Here is a 20,904-nt window from a genome sequence, read left to right as displayed (position 1 = left end):
AGAAAAAATAAATTAAAAGTAAATAAAATTTAAAATTTGGAAGAAAAAAGCTGGAAATAACTAGAAAAAAATTTTGGAAACAAAAAAGTTAGGTTTCGTTTGATAACCATTTTAGTTTTTGGTTTTTCTAGTTTTTAATTTTTGGTTTTTTGTTTTCTGCTTTTTAAAAACAAAAATCATAACCATTTTTTGGTTTTTTGTTTTAAAAACTTAGAAAATTGAAAATACATATTAGAGAGAAAAAATTTCATGTAGAGTAGAGATGACAATGGTGTGAGTGCGAGTGAGAATGCTCTCCCTTATTCTCAAGCTCGTGAAAATTTTTAGTCTCCATCTCTATCTCGTTCTTGGGTCTGAGAGATGTTCTCGAGAAAAATTATCGGTTTTATAATTGTTTATAATTATTTTTAGAATTTAAGTATAAAAAGTGTAATAAATATATATTAATTATTTAAAAAATGGGATCGGGGATGGGTATGGGGTTGGGGTCGGGACATGCATTTTCTATTTTTGGGACCCGACCCCGCGGAAATTTTTTTCTTCCCCTAATGTAGAGACATGAATATAGAGATGAAAGTAAACTTTTGGAAGATAAATTTTAGAGGGATAAATAAAAATATTTATAAAAAAAATAGTGAAAGAAAAGTTAAGACAAAAAGATAAAAATTTTGGAGAAAAAAATAAAGTCTAGAGGAAAAGATATGTTAAAGAAAAAAAATTACAAAGAAAGAGAAAAATTAGTGAAAACAAATTTAGAGATAAAAACTAGATTCAAAATATATTTTTTATATAAAATAAATAAATACAAAGATAAATAAAAGTTACAGTAAAAGAAAATTGAACAAAAAAATAAAATATAATTTTTAGAGAAAAAAATAGATGACAGTAAGAAAAGTTATAAAATTTGAAATTTTAGAGAGAAAATAGTTAACAAAAATATTAAATTTTTAGAGAGAGAAATGAGTTAGAAAAAAAACAAAAATACAAAAAAATTTGGAGAGAGACAAATAACAATAATGATTTCCCTTGTTCATAAGGGTAAAAAAAAGCTAAATGTGTGCTGTTTTCTAATGTTTTAAACTCGGAAACCGTATTTTAAGGTTATTATAGTATCCAAAACCTTTCATTTTAAGTTATCTTAGGTTATAGATGCACACATGACATTTTTACATCATTTAGAGTTGATTTCTAACGGAAATTACACTTTTGTGCAGAAAAATATCGAGCTAGGCGTCTGACGCCTTCCCCAATCCCGAGATTGCCCTTAATGTAAAACGCACGTTTTGGTGTGATTTGAGGCCTTCCCAAGCTCTGCCACGTGTCGTCCATGCATTAAAGGTTGTCAATTCAACAAGTACCCAACCAAAAGATGTTTGCAATGGATGGCTCTTCACAAAGCTCTCAACCTCCTAACCACCTTGAAGTCCCTATAAAATTCTCTTCATTCATCATCCCGGAGTGATCATTTCAGCTTTAGACATTTACTTCTCAGCTTGTTTTCGTTTTCCCTTGAGTTGTTATTGTTTTAACCTTACTTATTTCAAGTTTTCCCTTTATTTTTCCAGCTTATTATTCTTCAATTGTAAGTTTTAGTCTTGTTTAATTAAAATTCCAGCAAGTTATTTGTTACTCTCATCTCTCTCATTCTCATTACGAAGTTGTAATCACACAACCTTGTGGAATTGACTGAGTATTGCTCCTCAATCTTGAACGAGAACGGGTTAGGGTCATTCGGGTTACAACTCCATAATTTCCAGCTTGTTTTAATTCTACTCATCCTTTAATTATGTCGTCTACTTCCATGAACATTAAATTTTGTTTTTTCTTTATCATCATGAGCTAAATTTATTTCTCCCAAGCCCAGTTATGGATAGTTAGTTAAAGTTTTTTAAAATCCAACGAGGCAAAAGGCGTTTTTCTCCTATTTTATCACTTAAAGTTGTTTCCATAAGTTGGAACTTGATTTGGCCAATTAATATTTTAACCAAACATCAATAGTTGATACATTTTCACAACTTTACTGATTTAACTTTAGAGAGGAATACTTTAGACATAAAGATTTCGCTCGGGTAGCCTAGACATAGGACCTCGACCTAAGGTTACAGTTGGTTCTTACTAAATTAAGTTCTTTTTTCTAATAGACATATTAGGAATGGACTTAAACCTTCAAAATCACTTAGACATAAGAAGATGACGAAATAAAACCGAAGAAAATTTATGAGAGCCGCCTGGCGCCTAGTTGGAAAAAGTTTGTATATTGTTAGGTAATTGAAGTAACTGGACTGAGTTTATTGCATTGAGTTTTTAAATATCAAAACCAACATTATCCTTATTATTTGTCACCCCAAATTCAATTACAAAGTCTCCGATCATTAACATTTCCTATAAAAATACTTCATTTGTTCTTGAGGATCGATACTCGGAATACTCGTTCCGTTTTTACTACTTGTGACGGGTGTACACTTGCGCTCTCATTTATTTTGAATTCAAAACACCCAAACAAATAAATATGAAAATATGAAAATTTTAGAGAGAGAAAAATAAAGTTTGTAGGGAGAAATTTAAAAATAAAAAAATTTTAGAGTGAAAAATAAATTTTTTTGAGATAAATATGAGAAAGAAAAAAAAGTTGAGTATTAGAAGAAAAAAAATGAGATTTTGAAAAACAAAAAACTGTTTTTTTTTTGTTTTTTGAAATTTACCATGATTTTAAAAAAACAAAAAATAGAAAATTGAATTGGCTATCAAATGTTTTTTAAAAACTAAAAACCAAAAACCAAATGTTATCGGCTCCTTAGAAAACCATAGAAAAAACAATAGTAAAATTAAAAAAAAATTATAGAAAAAGATTGAGAAAAGTTTTAGCGGGAAAATAACAAAAAAATAAAGAGGAAAAAGTTGGAAATGCAAAATATTTTTAAAAAGAAAAAAAGATGAAAGTTTGATGAAAAATGAATAAATATTTGCAAAAAGTTTTTCTTAATCCTAAATAAATTTGGAAAACCAAAATTAGAAAGAGGCTGAGAAGATTTTGAGCGAGAAGAAAAACAAAATTAAAAGTAAAAAAAAAGTTAAAGATTTGGAAGGAAAAGCAATTATAAAACCATAGGGAAAAAAGTAATATATTTTTACAAATTATGTAAGAAAAAGGTTGAGAAAAATTTTAGAGAATAAATAACCAAAAATAAAGAGAGGAAAAAGTTCGAAATTGTAAAATATTTTTAAATAGAAACAAAGATGAAAGTTTTGGAGAAAGATGAATAAATCTTAGCAAATTTTTTTTTAATCCTAAGTAAATTTCAAAACACCAAAATTAGAAAGAGGTTGAGAAAATTTTGAGAGAAGAAAAATAATATTAAAAGTAAATAAAGTTTAAAATTTGGAAGAAAAAGCTAGAAACAACTAGAAAAAAATTTTGGAAACAAAAAAGATAGAAAACAAGGGAAAAGGAAAGTAGTAAATTCTGAAAAAAAAAATATAGAAAAACGTTGATAAAATTTTAAGCCAGTAAATAACCAAACAGATAAAAAAGGAAAAAGTTTGAAATTGTAAATTTTTTTTTAAAACAAATAAAGATGAAATTTTGAAGAAAAAATGAACCTAGATCTGAGTAAATTTCAAAAAATCAAAATAGAAAGACGTTGAGAACTATTTGAGAAAAGAAAAACAAATTGTAAAGTAAATCAAGTTTAAAATTCGGTGGGAAACAACTCGAAAAAAATTTTGGAAACAAAAAAAGTTAGAAAACAAGAGAAAAAAGTAATAAATTAAAGAAAATATATAGAAAAGATTGAGAAAAGTTCTAGCGAAAAATAAAAAATAAAGGGAGGAAAAAGTTTTAAATTACAAAATATTTTAAAAAAGAAATAAAGATGAAAATTTGAAGAAAAAAGATTATTTAATCATAAGTCAATTTAAAAAACCCAAAATTAGAAAGAGACTCAGAAAGTTTTGAGAGAGAAGAAAAATAAAATTAAAAGTAAAAAAAAGTAAATGATTTGGAAGAAAAAGTTTGAAAGGAAAAAAATTTTGAAAGAAGAAGTTATGGAACGAGAGGAAAAAACAGGTAAATTTTTTTTAAAAAAATATGTTAGAAAATGTTGAGAAAAATTTTAGAAAGTTAAATAACCAAAAATAAAGAGAGGAAAAAGTTTGAAATTGCAAAATATTTTTAAGAAGAAATAAAGAATGAAAGTTTGAAGAAAAATGAATAAATATTTGTAAAATGATTTTTTAATAACAAGTAAATTTCAAAAAAACTGAAACTAGAGAGAGGTTCAAAAAAATTTTGAGAGAGAAAGAAAAGAAAAATTAAAAGTATAAAAAGTTAAAGATTTGGAAGAAAAGGGTTGAAAGAACATTTGAAGAAAAAATAGTAGATATTTTTTAAAAACTAAGTTAGAGAAAGGTTGAGAAAAATTTTAGAGAGTAAATAACCAAAAATAAAGAGAGGGAAAAATTTGAAAATGAAAAATATTTTTAATAAGAAATAAAGATGAAAGTTTGAACAAAAATGAATAAATATTTGAGAGTAAGATTAGGAGTTAGAGAACTTACCAAGCGAGGTAGTCACTGCGGTTTGAGAACTTCCGCTGCATGTCTTCACACTAAAATCTGGACGGCAAACAGTGAAAAAGAATTTGAATCATTTCTTCATCCTCCTTCCAAATCTAGACAATAGAAAGGATTTACAAGTTCAATTCAAAGTATGCGTTCATCTGGGGCTAGATCTGAACCGATCGAAAACGTCATATTCGTCTACCACTCTCCCGCCAGACAAGCCAATAATCCCTAAACCTGAGGACGATAGGAAGGAGGAATTAATCGAAGTCGCTCGAAAAAGAAAATCGAAGTCTAGAGCCGCTTTGCCCCAATTGATTCCCTCACTTCGATTCGAGTCGTTGGCCATGGTCCAATCATGCAATCCCTTAAGTTAAGCGTAGGACGATAGGAAAAGAAAGGAAGGGACGTAGATCGATCGGAGTCGGAGGAAATCAAAGTTGTATCGGAAGGAGAATGATCGGAAGTAAAAGCTGTGCTGGGGAGGGGGAAATATTCTTATAAGGAAGTTGTCTTGGGGAAGGGGAAATCAAAGTTGATCGGCGAGGGCGAAGAATCCGATCATTGGAGAGGCGCGTCTCGAGATCGTAATCACACCGCTGCGCGCCCTTCCTTCGAACGGTAAAAGAAAGTTGTTATTGTGATCACCTAAAATCAAATATCATCATTTCGATATTGCATTAATGTTTCTGACACGCCTCGCCTAACCGCTCCATGTAAAGGAATTACTAAAAATTATGATATGAAAAACATATTGCAACTTTAAATTAATTACATGTACGAAAGAAAATTTAGAGGGATTTGTAGCGAATATTAAAGCCTAAAATTGCTATATATCTCAAAATAAAGGAAAAGATTGAGTGATGGCCATTTCCATCCACTCTTTATATTTATTGGTGACAAATTTCTTTTCTTTCTTTCTTCTTTATTCTTTTCCAATTTAGAATTTGAAAATAATAGTTCTTTCAGAAAAAGGAAACAAACTTCTTTAATCTTTATTTTATTATTTTCTGAGAGAGTTGAAATCGGTACCGCTTGCCTTAGTCAATTGAATTATGTTGAGATTTAGGTATTTTTTTTTATTAAAATTATGAGTATGTTCTGTAATAAGCACTTTTTCATATATTATAATGTTTTTTTTATTATAATCCAATCAATTATTGGATAGAGTTCTAAAATTTTATTTAATCACTCATTAATAGGATAATATTATATTCGTAAACAAGTTAAAATAGTGTTATGTTTCCACATTGTTAAAAGTTTTAGTTAGATTAAAGTCCAAATGTTTAGAGTTAATGTCTTGCAAGTCTTTGAATTTTAAAAAAGTTCCCAACCAATTCTTTTAACTTTTAAGATTATGTCAGTCTAACACTCGTAGTTTAAGAAATTTTAATAAGTTTGTTAACATTCCACTTTGTTTCTAGTAGGTTAATAGGTTAATGTTATTAAATTCATTAATTTCACTTACACTACTAAATAACTAAATTTACTCGAAATCAACTAAATACATAATTTCCTAGCTAAACTATGAGCAACACATTCAAATTTGTAAACACATTTAGTCTTTCATCGATAAATCGACATATATAAGAAACTTAACAAAAAGTTTCAGAGTAGGGACTAAATCGTTACAAACTTTACACTACATGGACCAAATTATTACATAATAGAGTTGAGTGACTAAATTATTAAAAATCTAAAAGTAAATGGATAAAATTATTATAAACTAAGGTTCAGAGACTAAACGGGTATACTTGGAGCGAAACAAGCCCAATAGGGTGATGGGCTCGCTAGGTTAAGAGGGGAGGCCCAATGATTAAATGGGCCACAAATACAACTATAATCTTAGAAAAAATACTTTGGAAAACGCGATGGGAAGGGGAACAAATCAAATCAAAGTTGAAATGCAGAGTGAAGAAGAAAGCATTTGACATTAAATTGCAGTGCAGAAACTGTATCGCGGTCAAATCCCACATCGAAAAGAAATGGAAGCAGCCAGCAGCCGGTACAGGGCAAATATAAATAGAGTTCACATATAAAATCTGTCCCATCTCATTATTACCATCCATATATCTCTCGCAATCTGTACGGCGCCGCCGCACCCACTCGCCGGCGGGCCTGCAAATTGGAAAAGCTTTTGGGGTTTGTGCAGAATTATTGCCATCTTTACTACGTAGTACTTCTGATTCTTGTTCTTGTTATTGTTCTTGTTGGGGTTGCTTTAATTTTTCTCGGGTTTCGATTTCCTTTGAACTTTAAAGAATCAAAATCGTTCTTGTTTTAATCATTTATTTATGTGTCGAGTCCAGATTTGTACGCTGCGTGACGTCTGGTGTGGCCCTGGTTTTTTTTCTATTACGGCTTTTTTGCTCCTCTAGCCCACCTTGATTACTCACTACTGGGCCCCCCCCCCCCTCCCCCTCCTTTTTTTCACTCTTGTTAGTTGTGTACATTATATTTGGAAAACTATTTGATTCATAACAATTTCAACCCATAAATTACTTTGATATTTTGTTCTACACTTTTTAGAGTCCTTTTGAAGTCTTTTCTTTAACAAGTACTCGCTACTTACATGTCCATATTTCTCTCAAATATAACGATCGTGAGTGAAAAGTATTTTGATCGTGATAAAAATGGCGTTACTATCATGTCGTCAAAAATATTCTTAAACATAGTTTTAGATCAAGAGAATTTTGTCTTTGGTCACTAGCAATCGAATATTAGTATGTATGCGTATGTGTGTATGTTTTGCAAGAACCAGTTATAAAAGTCAAATTTAGCAAAATGTTAAAAGAGTACAAATCTCATGTGTGGAAGATATAAAACAATATAATATAAAAGATGTTCATTAACTTTGAGTTTTATTGTTCTAATTAGAAACACTTTAAGTTTAGCCTATTAATTATATTTGTATTAGTGGTATAAAATTGTGAAAGAGGTTTTTCTTATAATTGTGATCGAGTAGAGAATTTTAGGTATGATTATAATATTTCTCACACGGTAAATTTTCTTCGATGAGAGTTTTCCATATAAATTATTTGGTTTTCATCGTACGTCGTTTCCTCTAAAACCACCTTGTTTGTTAAAATATATACATGGTTTATATATATATGTAACTGAGTGAATGGATGATTTAAAGTTGTTTGTTAGTATTGAACAAAATAATTTGTAATTGAGTTTTTTTCCAACTGAGTTGATCAGATCAACTATAATAGTACTCTATTTTTGGAAAAGAAAAAAGTATTAATGTAAAGTAATAATCCTCTCTGCTTTTGAATTTGGTGTTTTGTTTGGGGAAGCGCGTTTTGAAGCCACGAGTATGAGTGAAACTCTGATGATAAATGCTTTTAATTGTGGTAAAGATTTGTAGTAATGGTAATTGGAGAGTCCCTATATAGAAGTAGAAAAAACATACGCATTGGAACTTGAACCTACCTGTCTTTGTTTTGTTTTGTTTCCTCCTCGTTCTTATGAGTGACAAAATAATGACATCTTTGGCACTGTCCTACGTGACTCTTTCATATATCTAACTCGTTCGGGTTAAACTACAAATAATAATAGAAGAATTCCACTATAAAAATAAAAGATATCGACCTCCCTTTTATGGATAATTATCTCACAAAATCTCATGCTTTATAATCCAAATACACTTGGGTATCAAGTAAGTTTACGTGGCCACAAATCTACCATATTTTAGCTTTGGACAAAATGTATAATTTAGCAACTCAAATTTGTCATATCTTGTTCTCGGATAAAATGTTTGATCTAGTGGTCAGGTAATAGGTCTCTAAATTTTAAAAGTGTTTTAACAGATTTACCACTTTTCAATTTGGTATGTAATAAGTCTTTAAACTTTGGTTATAAAAATTTTAAATAGGTCAAATATAAGATGAGACACAAAATTCGTAGTTTAGAAATCTACGAGACAAACTCGAACTCATAATTCAATTGTTTTGAGAATATATATATATATATTCACTAATAAGTAATATTTGAACTTACAACCTCTCGATCACATTAGCCACCGCGAATGACTTGAAAAAGACAAGTCATTTCATATACCCAAATGCAGACGACACGTATATAAGCATGCTTATTGAGCAGTGTTATTACATATGAATATAATACATATATTGGTAGGGGTAATGTAATGGAGATACTCAAAGATTCCACTGAAATTGAAGTTGAATAAAGAAGGGCAGATATGGCATATTGCCAATTTGGATCCATGATATGGACTTGGGACACATCCATTTGCTCCTCTTAATTAATACCATGGATTATCAACTCACTGTCCTTTCCACTATGATCTACAAATTTTCAAACTCCTCCCTCTTTCTATTCCATCACTCAATTTTCAGCTCCCCCATCACCTCCCACCTTCATTTCTAATCAATTCCCCATCATCGGATCCATGGTACCTTTTCGAATTCGTATTTAACAAGTTCTTTTAACTTATAATGTTGCATCTAGTAGGTAGATCCTTCCATTTTAAATTTATGAGACACTTTTACGATTTGAACACAAAATTGAAATTTTAAAGATCTATTAGACACACTTACGAGGTTCAAGAATCAATTTTGTAATTGAACCAAATTTTTTTTTTTTTAGAATGTAGGTATGATGTTTACTTCAAAGACAAAGTCTCTGGTTCAAATTTATAAAGATGGATAAATTATGTCAAAGAAAGAATAAAAGAAGAACTTAATTTCTTTATGCAGGCCCACTTGACTCTCGAGAGGGATATATATAACTCATTAGTAGAGCTTTGCTCCTCTTGTAATTGGGACGTTGCAACTACGGGTATTGGGTTACATGATGAAAGGGATATATATATATGTATTGGCATTAGACGACGTAGGGACTATGGGGTAGGGGGTATTATTGCATCTGGTTTTAGTATTGAATTCAATTAATAAATGAAAACGAGATTCCTACGGATCCGTTTGGTAACGTTTTCGTTTTTTTGTTTCTGTTTCTTCTTATTTAATAAAGAAAAATAGAATTGCATGACTCTCCACTTTTATGGATTCAAGAATGATAAAACTAAACTTCTATTTATGTTGGAACAAATTGGACATGTGAACAATACACAAGAAACTTGTTTGTATTGGTTTTAAAATTTCTATACAATTTTGAGATTGTTTCTGAAAATTGAGAAACAAGACACATAAATAGTTTGTCGAACGTTTAGATTTCTTAATAAAATTAGAAATGAAAAACAAGAAACGGATACGTTACTAAATGGACTCTACATTGCTCCTCTCTCGTTTTTTCCCACCACTATAATATTTGTCTCCCTCAATTTATGATTATATAATAGTTCTCTAAAAATACATATCTAAATTGGTTATTGAGTTTTTATAAAAAGTATTTTATAAATCTCTAAACTTTAACTCTGTATCTAACAGATAATTCTAAATATTTAGTTTTGTGTCTAAAGGATCTCTAACTTCTTAGCTATGCACTTTAGAAACTTCATAAATATGTTGATAAAAGATTGAAGGTTTACGGTTTTGTTTGACACTTTTTAAAGTTTACAAACCTATTAATAATATAAAAAAATCCCCATATTAATAATAAAAAAAATTAGGAACGGTTAAATACTTTTTAAAGTTTGGAATTATTAAACAAAACTCTCAATTTAGGACTCAAAAGCTTCTAATTTATTTTTATTATTGTCTGCTTTCATTTCCATTTACTATTTTTATTTCATTTTATGAGATATCAAAGTCAGAACTTTATTAATATTCGTGTTCACATACGGTGATATTTTTGTTGATTTTTTTTTGTTAATAATTTTATGATATATTGAAAATATAAATTAAACTTTACTATTGACATACATTGCTTCAATTTATAAAGATATATGTAGATATTTTATGTGAACAAGAATAATTTAATAGGTCAAAATATTTACCTCTCGAAGATATAAATCTCTCCTCCAAACTTTAAATAAAAAAATTGAATACTTTATGCCTTATAATGTAATTTCTTGAAAAAATATAAATCTTGTTTTCGTTTTATTTTCTCAATTTTAAATTTTTAAATATATTTTTCTTTTGTTGATAGTGAATATTCAAAATTTTTAATTGAGAATTTTACGAACTATGTTTAGATCGACAAATTTTTAAAATTAAATACTATTACACGAGACATAAATTAAACATTCTTTAGAATGAATGTGGAGTCAAATTCAAAAGGGTGAACCTTGAAGAAAACAAAACAAAATTTTATCTCAATCTAAAATAGAGATTCCTTAATTTTCAAATGGGTCTCCACAAAGTCCCTACCTTCATTGAGAATTTTAACGTATCTAAAAGTGGACCAATATATTGTTAAACAAAAAAAAAACATATAAATTAAAAAAAAAAGTAAAAAAACCACACACATATAATATACTTCTAAAAAACATAAAATTCATTAAACTATATAATTAAATCGCATGATTTAAATACTTTTTGGTTCATTTTAACAGATCTACTCTCAAAATGTTAATTTTTTATTCTATCGTTTTAATATTTTCAAATTATTTGGTTCTACTCTCAAAATAAAATATTAATTTTTTATTGCATCCAGGAGGACAAATAGGTCCAGATTAGTCTCTATTGTTTTAGAATGTACCTATATTTGTAAAATTTTAATATATATTATATACACTGTAGAAACTCCTTATTATAAGTATAGAAATTCGTAATTGGAACATTTACAATACTATGATTGGAATCCCTATTTTGAGGGCACATTTGGGTACTTGAAATGTTGAGGAGCTATGATAAAAGAAAACAAAACAGTACTGGAAATAGGATTAGTTTAATCGCTCAACTCTGGAATGGAGAAGAAAAACAAAACATAACGAGAACAGAGGAAGAATAATTAGGTGTCGACAGTCACAAAACTCCATAAAATTCGTCAAATTTTGCAGCTAAAAACGTACGTAGTTTTGGCATTTAGATGTCTTTTGCTCTGTTTTTTCTTAAAAAAATCTCTGTTTTCCGGCAAATTGTTGGGTTTCAGATCAACAAAGTACAAACATTCCTCGGTTCTCCGAACTGTCCTATTTTGTTGACTAATTCAAACAGAAAGAAGAGAGAGAGAGAGAGAGAGAGAGAGAGAGAGAGGCGCGAAATACGAAGAGTTGCAGAAAACTTGAGAAGGTTTTTAACAGAGAACGAGACTGCGAATTCTTTGGGTTTCCATGGAGATCGCACAAAAAGATTAAAGTTAAAAGCCTGTGTCGTCTTTTTTGCCTTTTTGATTTCTGGATTTCCAAAGGAAGAAGATGATGACGTGGTGTAAAACGCGTAGTCCTTCCACGTGTGTACCACGTCACACGTCACCTGTTCCAAACTTTTAAATTTTTTGTTTCTTTTCATCTTTGCTTCTAGATCTTAGAACTTCCAGTTTGATGTTTAATTTTGTTAGTTTAATATTAATAATCATTTTTATTTTGGTGGTTTAGAAGTCCATGATGGGTCGGGAACCAAAAGCAAAGCTGTGAAGGCTATGTCAAAAGCAGATAATATATGAAGATACTGGGCATACTTGAAGTAGCGTTGTTGTGGACATATTTTAAGTTTTATGTTTTAAAAAAAATCAAGTACAGAAAATATTATTTTAATTCCTATATTTTTCGTTTTTTAAATTTATGTTAGAAAACACAGGTCCATTTACTTTCACTAATATAACGATTTAGTCCCTAAACTTTAGTTTGTAACGATTTAGTCTCTGAATTTTAATTTGTAATTTAAAATTTGTAACAATTTAGTCCCTATCATAAAATTTTTTATTAAAATTAAGTGTCAAATTTTATCATATTACAATTTAATTTTTCTAATTTATAAACATAATTAGTCCCACCTTATTTTATCAATCTATATATATTAGAAACTAAAAAAATCACAATAAAGACTAAATCGTTACAAACTTAAATGACAAAAACTAAATTATTACATATTAAAGTTAAAGGATTAAATTGTTACCCATTCGAAGGTACATGGTCTAAATTGTTGCAGAATAAAGTTAATGAATTAAATTATTATTTTAGCGATCTAAATGTTTTTTAACCTAAAATTTAATCCAAATTTTGAAAATTAAAGAAATTAATTTTGTGAAAAATATATAAAAACATTATGAGAAATCAAACTTAATTTAAAAAATGGAAAACTAAAGGTAACATAAAAGCGAGACCTAAAAAATTAGGTCAATAAGATGTCTGGTTGTATTAAACACAAAATTCATGGTTTTACTACGAGAATTTTTTTAAAAAATATTTGGAGAAAATATTAACAAAATTTGAAAAGGAGAGTGGAAAAAAAAAAGTAGAAAACAAAAAGGAAAATGTGTACGGGAGGGTAAATATGGAGAATGTCAGAGGTGGAGCCACCGTAGCTGTCAGATGTGTCGCTCAATGATTGGTTGGACTTTCATGGCGGTGGGTCTTTTCTCACAGGTGAATCGCCGATTCGCTCGCCCGGCTCCACTGCCAGCTTGTCATTCTCCGATCAACTTCACACATATATTATATTCTGCCAAAATATACCAAATGTACAAAAAAATTTAAGTAACTCGCAATTTGATGTTTAGTTAGATTTTCTCATTAAAAAATCTGTCGAAAGTTTTAAAAAATTTGTTGATTTAAAAATAATGTGACATTTAATTATTATTTTAGTAACAAAGTATGTAGATATGTGGCCTAGCCATTTGGACATGATACTTGAAAAAGTATAGATTTTATGATTAAAAGTCAAAATTTTCTTACGGAAACAATAGCACGTGAGTCATGAGTGGTATGTTTACATTTCCAAATATGTTAATACAACAATATTTTACCAACATGAACGTATTTGAACGTGTTAAAAATCAAGGAAGAGGAAGAATTGGTTATGATTGATCGACCTTTGAGGTATGGAAATTTTGGAACATTAGTATTATCATAACAATTTATATGTTGATGTTGAAATTCGGAAGGTTCACGTGTCATTCGATCGGGGTCATCGGACAAGTAAAACATGCAATAACGAATCACGACAACAATGCAGTGTCCCACCTAATGTTTTTTTGATGATCAAGTTAGTAATCGCAAGAGATGAGAGAAACTATAAGTACCTTCGTGTAAATGACAGGTTTTTTACTTACCCTACGGTTGTGGTATCCCGTCTCTAGGTATCGGAGTCGATTAGGGAGGGTGCTTGACGTGAGGTGCAGTGGGGCCCATTCATGTACAAACTCCAATGGTTCGTGAGGAGACATTCCAGATGTGTGGTGGCATCCCCGTCGCCTACCACCCTAACCCACTGCCGTGTGTTTTGCAACGAGGTATGTCAGATTCATGCCTGTGCGCCCCTGTTAGACTCATCGCCGCTCCCTTCGTTGGTCATACATCCGTAGGCGTTTGGTCCCCACTACCAGATATCGTTACACGAGCCTCCCACGTTTTCTGCTCAATTTTCTCCCTCAACAATTAATATTTAGTTAAAAATGTATCAACCTAGTACCAAGTATATAATTTTATTCCTATATATTAAAAGTTCAAATTTTCAACTTCCCAGGAGTAGATTTGTTAGCAAAAATTTGGAGTCTCTGGATCACACCGTTTTAGAGGTCTTAAGTTCGAATCTCTAGATGAGATTAATAACAAAATCTTTAATATTCTTACAACCCCACTTTAAAGAACGGTTGGATTATGGGTCGTAAAAAAAAGGAGAAATTTTGAATAATCACATAGAAACGAGAGGAAAAATGCAAAAAAAAAAAAAAAAAAAAAAAAAATCACCCCTAAATTGTAGGTGTTATTACAAATCACACTTATTGAGTTCAAACTATAAAAGGATCTTATAATTATATCCTATAATGACTTCGTAACCTAACATCAGTAATTGCTCGAATGTTTAAAAGTGATGGCAGTGTAATAACTCCTCTAATGGGTTTTTGCGATTTTCTTTTAATTTTTATTTTATTAAATTGGTTTTGCATTATTTTAAAACTAATGGTAATATGACTGAAAATGAGTTGATTTGATTGTAGTAATGTTATAAATAATAAAATATAATTCATAACTTGAATGACGAATCGTGGGATTTGAACATTAAAATGAAAATGGGAAGGACAAATCGTTGAAAATAAATTTACAAAAAGAAGAAAATAATAATTTGAATGTAGGAATTAAATAATTAAATTAATGGCATTTTCGTGGAAGGGAGATGGTGGGAGCCACAGAAAGAGGACATATACACGTGAAGGATCGTGACTTGGCAGAATTGTGATAATATTTTAATCTCATCCAAGGGCCCTCCAACGTCCACGTCACCCATTAGATTAAGTGGCCCCACAATTATAGTGGACCCCACCCCACCCCATATTAATTATCTTATCAACCCCACATCTTCTCTTACATTTTCTTTTTCAAATTAAAAATTCTATACAATTTCCCAAATAAGAAATCAATAAATATAATTTGATTTTTTTCTAGTTTTCTATGTAAATTTTAAAAATGGTTTCCTAATCTGAATCTAAACATAGTTAGGTTTAGATTTAATTAAGGTACCTATTTTCGATAAAAAAGTAGTTCGAATCTTCTCTTATATATCATGGACCATTTTCATCCCTAGTCAACGTAGAACTTTGTTTGCACTATTTATAAACTCAATAATATGCATTAATGCAATGATGTGGATATATATTAAGCCATGTATGTTGGCTAAGAATAGTATCGACCTGAGCAAATATTTAACAAAAAAAACAATAATTATATGGACTAAAACTATTAATATTTCTTTTGAAAGTGTTAATAATCATGGTTAAAATAAAATATTTGAAAATGGTTGAAATACCAAAATGATTATTAAATGAAACTAACACGAAAATTGAGTCACTAACCTAACATGGTACTAAAAATTTGAGCAACAATATTTGAAAGTAGATTTGACTATATATATATGTAAATGAAATTTATGGAGGGGAGTAGTCAAATAAGAATTGGAGGGTCAATTTGTCCTATTGAATATAGACTGATAATGGATGAAAACAATGAGTTTGTCCCTATTAAATGGTTGAGGAGTGAGCTTAAAATGGTATCACTCAACCACCATATTAATGTCACAACAAGTTTCTTCAATGTGTGTTCTTCAATTGTAATGTCATTTATGCCTGTAATTACAAATTGTCAAAATTTAATTTAATTATCGCTCTGAACCATGCTCACCTTAGCAAAATTTAATTTGTTTTCTCTATTATGGGTATATGAACAGTTTTTCGATAAAACCACATTTATATGAATAATTCTTTTTTTTTAGCCTAACTGAATATAGTTTCAATTTGTTTCCTATGACTTTTGAAGTTTCAGTTTAGTCTTATGATTTGCGTTTAAATTTTGAATTTATTTAGTTTCTTTACTTTGGTTAAATCTCATAGGTTGTCATTACATTGTGTTTTTTCTATTGTCATTACATTGTGTTTTTTCTACTAGAAAAAACCCAAAAACCCCACCTATTTACTTATATTTGTACTTAACCTTAAACTCTAATGTAATAAACTAATGCAATTAACATAAAGACCAAATTGAAGCTATAACCAAATAAAACTTAAATTCCAACGTAAAATTTTGGGGATTAAATTAAAACTTCCAAAACTATAAAGATCAAAATTGAAACGTAAGAATTTATTTGATTAATAAAGATGATGTGATATATATATATATATGATAGGAAATTTATTTATTTGGGGGGAAACAGAAGGGTGGTCAATGTTGTTAATTAGTAGATGAAACAGTGTGGATATTTTAAATGGGGATTTAATTTTGATGTTGTTTGAAATTTAATGTTGGGAATTGAAATTGGATGACCGGAAATGGAATCGCAACCGGTTGACCGTACAACAATACCGTTCCAATGCGTTTGTGGCATATCACCTGATTCTATCCCAATTGCCCATATTTTTTTAATTTGTGTAGTTTAAATTTTATGATTTAAAATTGTATGTACAACACACGATTTTACCACCAGAATTTCAACACATCTATGGAGGGGTTTCAAACTTACAACCTCTTGGTTGGAGGTAGGTGTCAATTATCATTGAACTATGCTTGTTTTGGCACACTCAAGATATTCTCCGTTCGCAATTCTTTGTACAAAGTATAATCTTACACCATTTGAGTCCCTAAAAAAATAATATTATATCTTACACAAGTAAAATTATAACATTTTAAAATGTATTTAAATACTAGTTTGTATTTCTAATTATGAATGTTATTTGTCTTAAAAAAATTGTGTTTCCTATTTATTTTCAAAACAACTATAAATGTCTCGCCCACCCCTTATAACCTTAACCTTATATGTATATGGCAAAAACATGCTATTCTAATTTATCTAAGTAATTAGCACTATAAAACTATCAACTATATTATACTAACTATATCAAATAATTTCTCATTGCATAGTAGTAATGTTACTTTTTCCTGCCAGAAATTTTTGTTTAGACCCCCTACGAAATGGGGGCATTTTGTCCTTGTCACTTAAATGGAGACGGGAACTGAGAATATGTTCTCCCATCCCTGTCTTCACCTCGTCTTTTTTTTTTAAGTATGAAATTTGCTTCTCACCCTTAGATTTTTCCTTTCCTACCTCTCGGCTCTCACTCTCGCACTCTCATCTCTCATTTCTCTCCCTCAAAGTCGACTTTTTAGAAAATTTAACAATTTTTTTAAATGGAGATTCTTCCTATTAACTTAACCATTCAAACAAAAAAAAAAATTACAAAAAACAAATGGAAAATAATTTTTCGTTGGGAACCCAATACTCGTGAGTTCTCCACGGAAAATCCTCTTCCTGATCCCAGCAAATTCTTGTAGAAAATTTCAAAGAGATAAGGAATAAAATGGGAGGTGGGGACGAGGACGAAGAAGCCATCCCCATCTCCATCCTACTCTAATAACATTCCTATCACACGGTCTAAAAAGTAGTGGTTGATATTAAAACAAGACAATTCACCACCTTTTTTAAATCTATCATCTAACTCATTTATGAGAACAATTTGACATGTACCCTAAAAAGAAAATGAAAGGAGAATGAAAATAGAATTGAATGTGATCAGAAACATTTTGAGGTTGAAAAAACAAAACACACACACAATCTTTCAATCCTCTACCTTTGATTTTGAATGAACTGACAAAGATGAAGATATATACATTACATTACAATAATAATAATAATATATGACAAAGAAAATGATACCATGTATATCATCACCATAACTCAATCAATAAGTCATAAGCATTGATATATGAGAATGATTGAGAGCTCTTCTTCTCCTCTTTCTCAGGTTCCTTCACCCCTAAACACACAGGAAAGGGCCCTACTTTCATTACAATTTTCCAGGTGGATACAGTTCACATTTCTCTGTCTCCTCCCATTTTTTATTTTTAAAGATTTAGCTTCATAATATTTTCTCATTTTACCCCAACATCCCTCCCATTATTTTAATTCTCTAGAGATGAAACCAGGGATTTGTGGAGGAAGAAGGCGATCACTCGGAGTCGAAACGAAAGTTCGTTGGAATCGGTACTCAGATACGTGGATTGAGCGAGCTCTTAGCACCAATTTGGCTTCTTCAATCATTTTTTTCTTTTGTAAGTAAAAAGATAGAGCTCACAATCCCAGATCAAGACGTGTGGAGATGGAACGAAAAGACTTGTCGAATAAGGCTGCGAAAACAACAACAAGAAAGTCAACCACACAACTAAAGTAGACAAACATAACAAAAGAAGCACGAGCATAAACACCACTTTGAACAAGATGTAAAATAACTAGGGCGGGACAAGAAGCACTATACCCTATATATCATGGAATTACGATCCCTCAAAATATGAGAAGTAGAGGCAGCTCAAGAAATCTTTCATACTTTACATCTAGGTGAACGTACGACATTTGCTAATACGATCTACGCTATCTCTAAATCTTTGTTAGAATCCATATAAATGAATTAAATTTAACCAACCCATTAGCTTAAACTTTTGGATAGAATAATCGTTTATTCATTTTTAACATGGTATCAGAGCGGGAGGTCCTATGTGGTGGTTTATTTATCCTTAAAATGGTATCAGAGAGGGAGGTCGGAAGCGTTGAGAGTCCATAACCCACATATCCAAAAGATTAAGCTAATGAATTGGATAAATTTAATTCATTTATATAGATTTTAACGATCTCATGCAATAAGAAGAATCTACAGCCAAATTTGCTACTAGTGTAGTAAAATAAAATGTGGTCCTAGAAAGAACATAAACTCTCACTTATTTTTCTATCTGACGGGTCATTAAGAATTGAAGTGAAAAGAAAAAGTATATGTCATTTCTCTTTTGCTGCATGCTATTATTTCTCAGAATTAATTACTTTTGTTTACATTTACTTTTTACATCTGAGAAAAAATTGAATTTATGTATGTTTCATCATGCTGTGAAAATGATGGGACAAAGATGGTAATTTTTAAATATAAAAAATGGAAAATGGAAAATTAGTTTTCTCCATTGAACTTTATTTTCTACACTCGATAAAGGGCAAAAAGTTATGTTCATTGTTGGGAGAGGGATGTCAATCATGATAAAAAAAAGGAAATGATGAGAAGGGTGTTTTTGAAATAATGTAATTTTTGAAAGTTTGGAATGGGCAAATAATTAATTACACTAAAAAATATCTTGGGTTACAATTCTCTAGTATATAATATACTTTGATTATAAAATAGTTCCATGTTTTTTCAGGACACCATAGAAATTAGAAAACCACACGGAGTTTAGAAATCCTAAAATTACTAGAAACTGATCTCTTGTTTTTTTTATTCTTGAGCACAACATGTGGGAATGAGGGATCAAACTTACAATATATACCAATTACCGCTGAATTATGCTCAATTTGACTAGAAATTCTCTCGTTGGCCCTGAAGTTAATACTCATTTCATTGGACTTTTGTCATGATTATAGGTTGAGAGAGAGAGTAGATTCTATCTCATATTTTTAATTTTAAAAATATAACACAATGAATATGAAGTATAACAAAAACTTTCAATGTATAAAATGGTTACACAAACCTGAACATACTGAATTGATTAAGACATACATCATCGAAGTTTGAAATTTAGAATCTTTTACTCCATGTGTTAAACTCAATAAAATAAAATAAGTTACTTATACCTTAATTGTTGAGTCATGGTCATAGACTTAATATTAATTATTATTTATTTTAGAGATGGAGTTCCATTTTGGTACTAGAAATGATTTTTTAAGCATTATTTGAAACTTGTGATTGTTTATTTACCATCTATTTGATACATTTTTGTTTTTCTTATGAATTATTAGCTAAATTTCAAAAAACAAAATAAAGTTTTAAAAAAATTACTTTTTTTTTGTTAGTTTCTAAAATTTGGTTTTAGTTTTGAAACCTCTTTTTAGATAACAAGTAAAAAAATATATTATTCACAAGCTAAACGTTAAATGGGGTTGAAAAGTTGAAAAAGTAGTATCAAAGTTGTGCTTGCTTAAGAAATCAAATTAGAATGTAGAAAAAAAAAATCTAAAGACGTGGCATGTGACATGTCAGCTTATTTATCCACTTAACTCCCTAATTACATTAATTGACTAATAGTAATTTGGAATGATTTTGAAAAGAAAAAAAAATTATATAAAACAATTTCTTATACCAGCAATTTTGAAATAATTACTCGTTTAGAGTGTGGCTAAAGTGCTCTTTTTTAATCTAAAATGTTTTGTAAGAAATAAAAAATATTTATAAGAAATTGAATTGGTTTAGAATCTATTTTTTAAATAAATACTTAATATCCCAAAAAATTATTCTAAATGATTCACACTCCCTAGTTTAAGTATTTGAGAGGTAATTACTCATAAAAAGTGTTTAAATTAATATATATATATATATATCAAACTCATCCAAAATAGAAACAGAAAAATATAGAGATTAGAAGTGATTTGCCACTCAAGGAAAGGCTTATTATATGAATAATATTAATTTATGGAATGTGACAGCTACGAGATTATTAATTTTTTGATGAATATTCTCGCATCTATCCAAATATCATGAGGGTCATTCTTTGTATTATGTAATGAATTGTAATATCATTCAATAGTTTCTCCGAGCGAGACACAATTTTTGGACTTTAATTATTGCATGTCTAAACCTATCAATTATTTTATTGCACACTATTTCTTGAGTAAAAATGACCCAATTTTTATTTTAGTCCTCTTAAAATTTCAATTAGTGTGTATTATATGAAAATTTGATGATAATAATTCCAATCGAGTGAAAGTTTAAGAACTTATAAAAATTGTATCATAACAAAGT

The sequence above is a fragment of the Momordica charantia genome (genome assembly GCF_013281855.1).
Source record: "Momordica charantia cultivar OHB3-1 chromosome 7 unlocalized genomic scaffold, Mcharantia_2.0 BLBB01000007.1, whole genome shotgun sequence".
NCBI classification, from domain to species: Eukaryota; Viridiplantae; Streptophyta; class Magnoliopsida; order Cucurbitales; family Cucurbitaceae; genus Momordica; species Momordica charantia.
The sequence above is the reverse complement of the archived record's forward strand: the minus strand, read 5'-3'. Positions refer to the sequence as shown.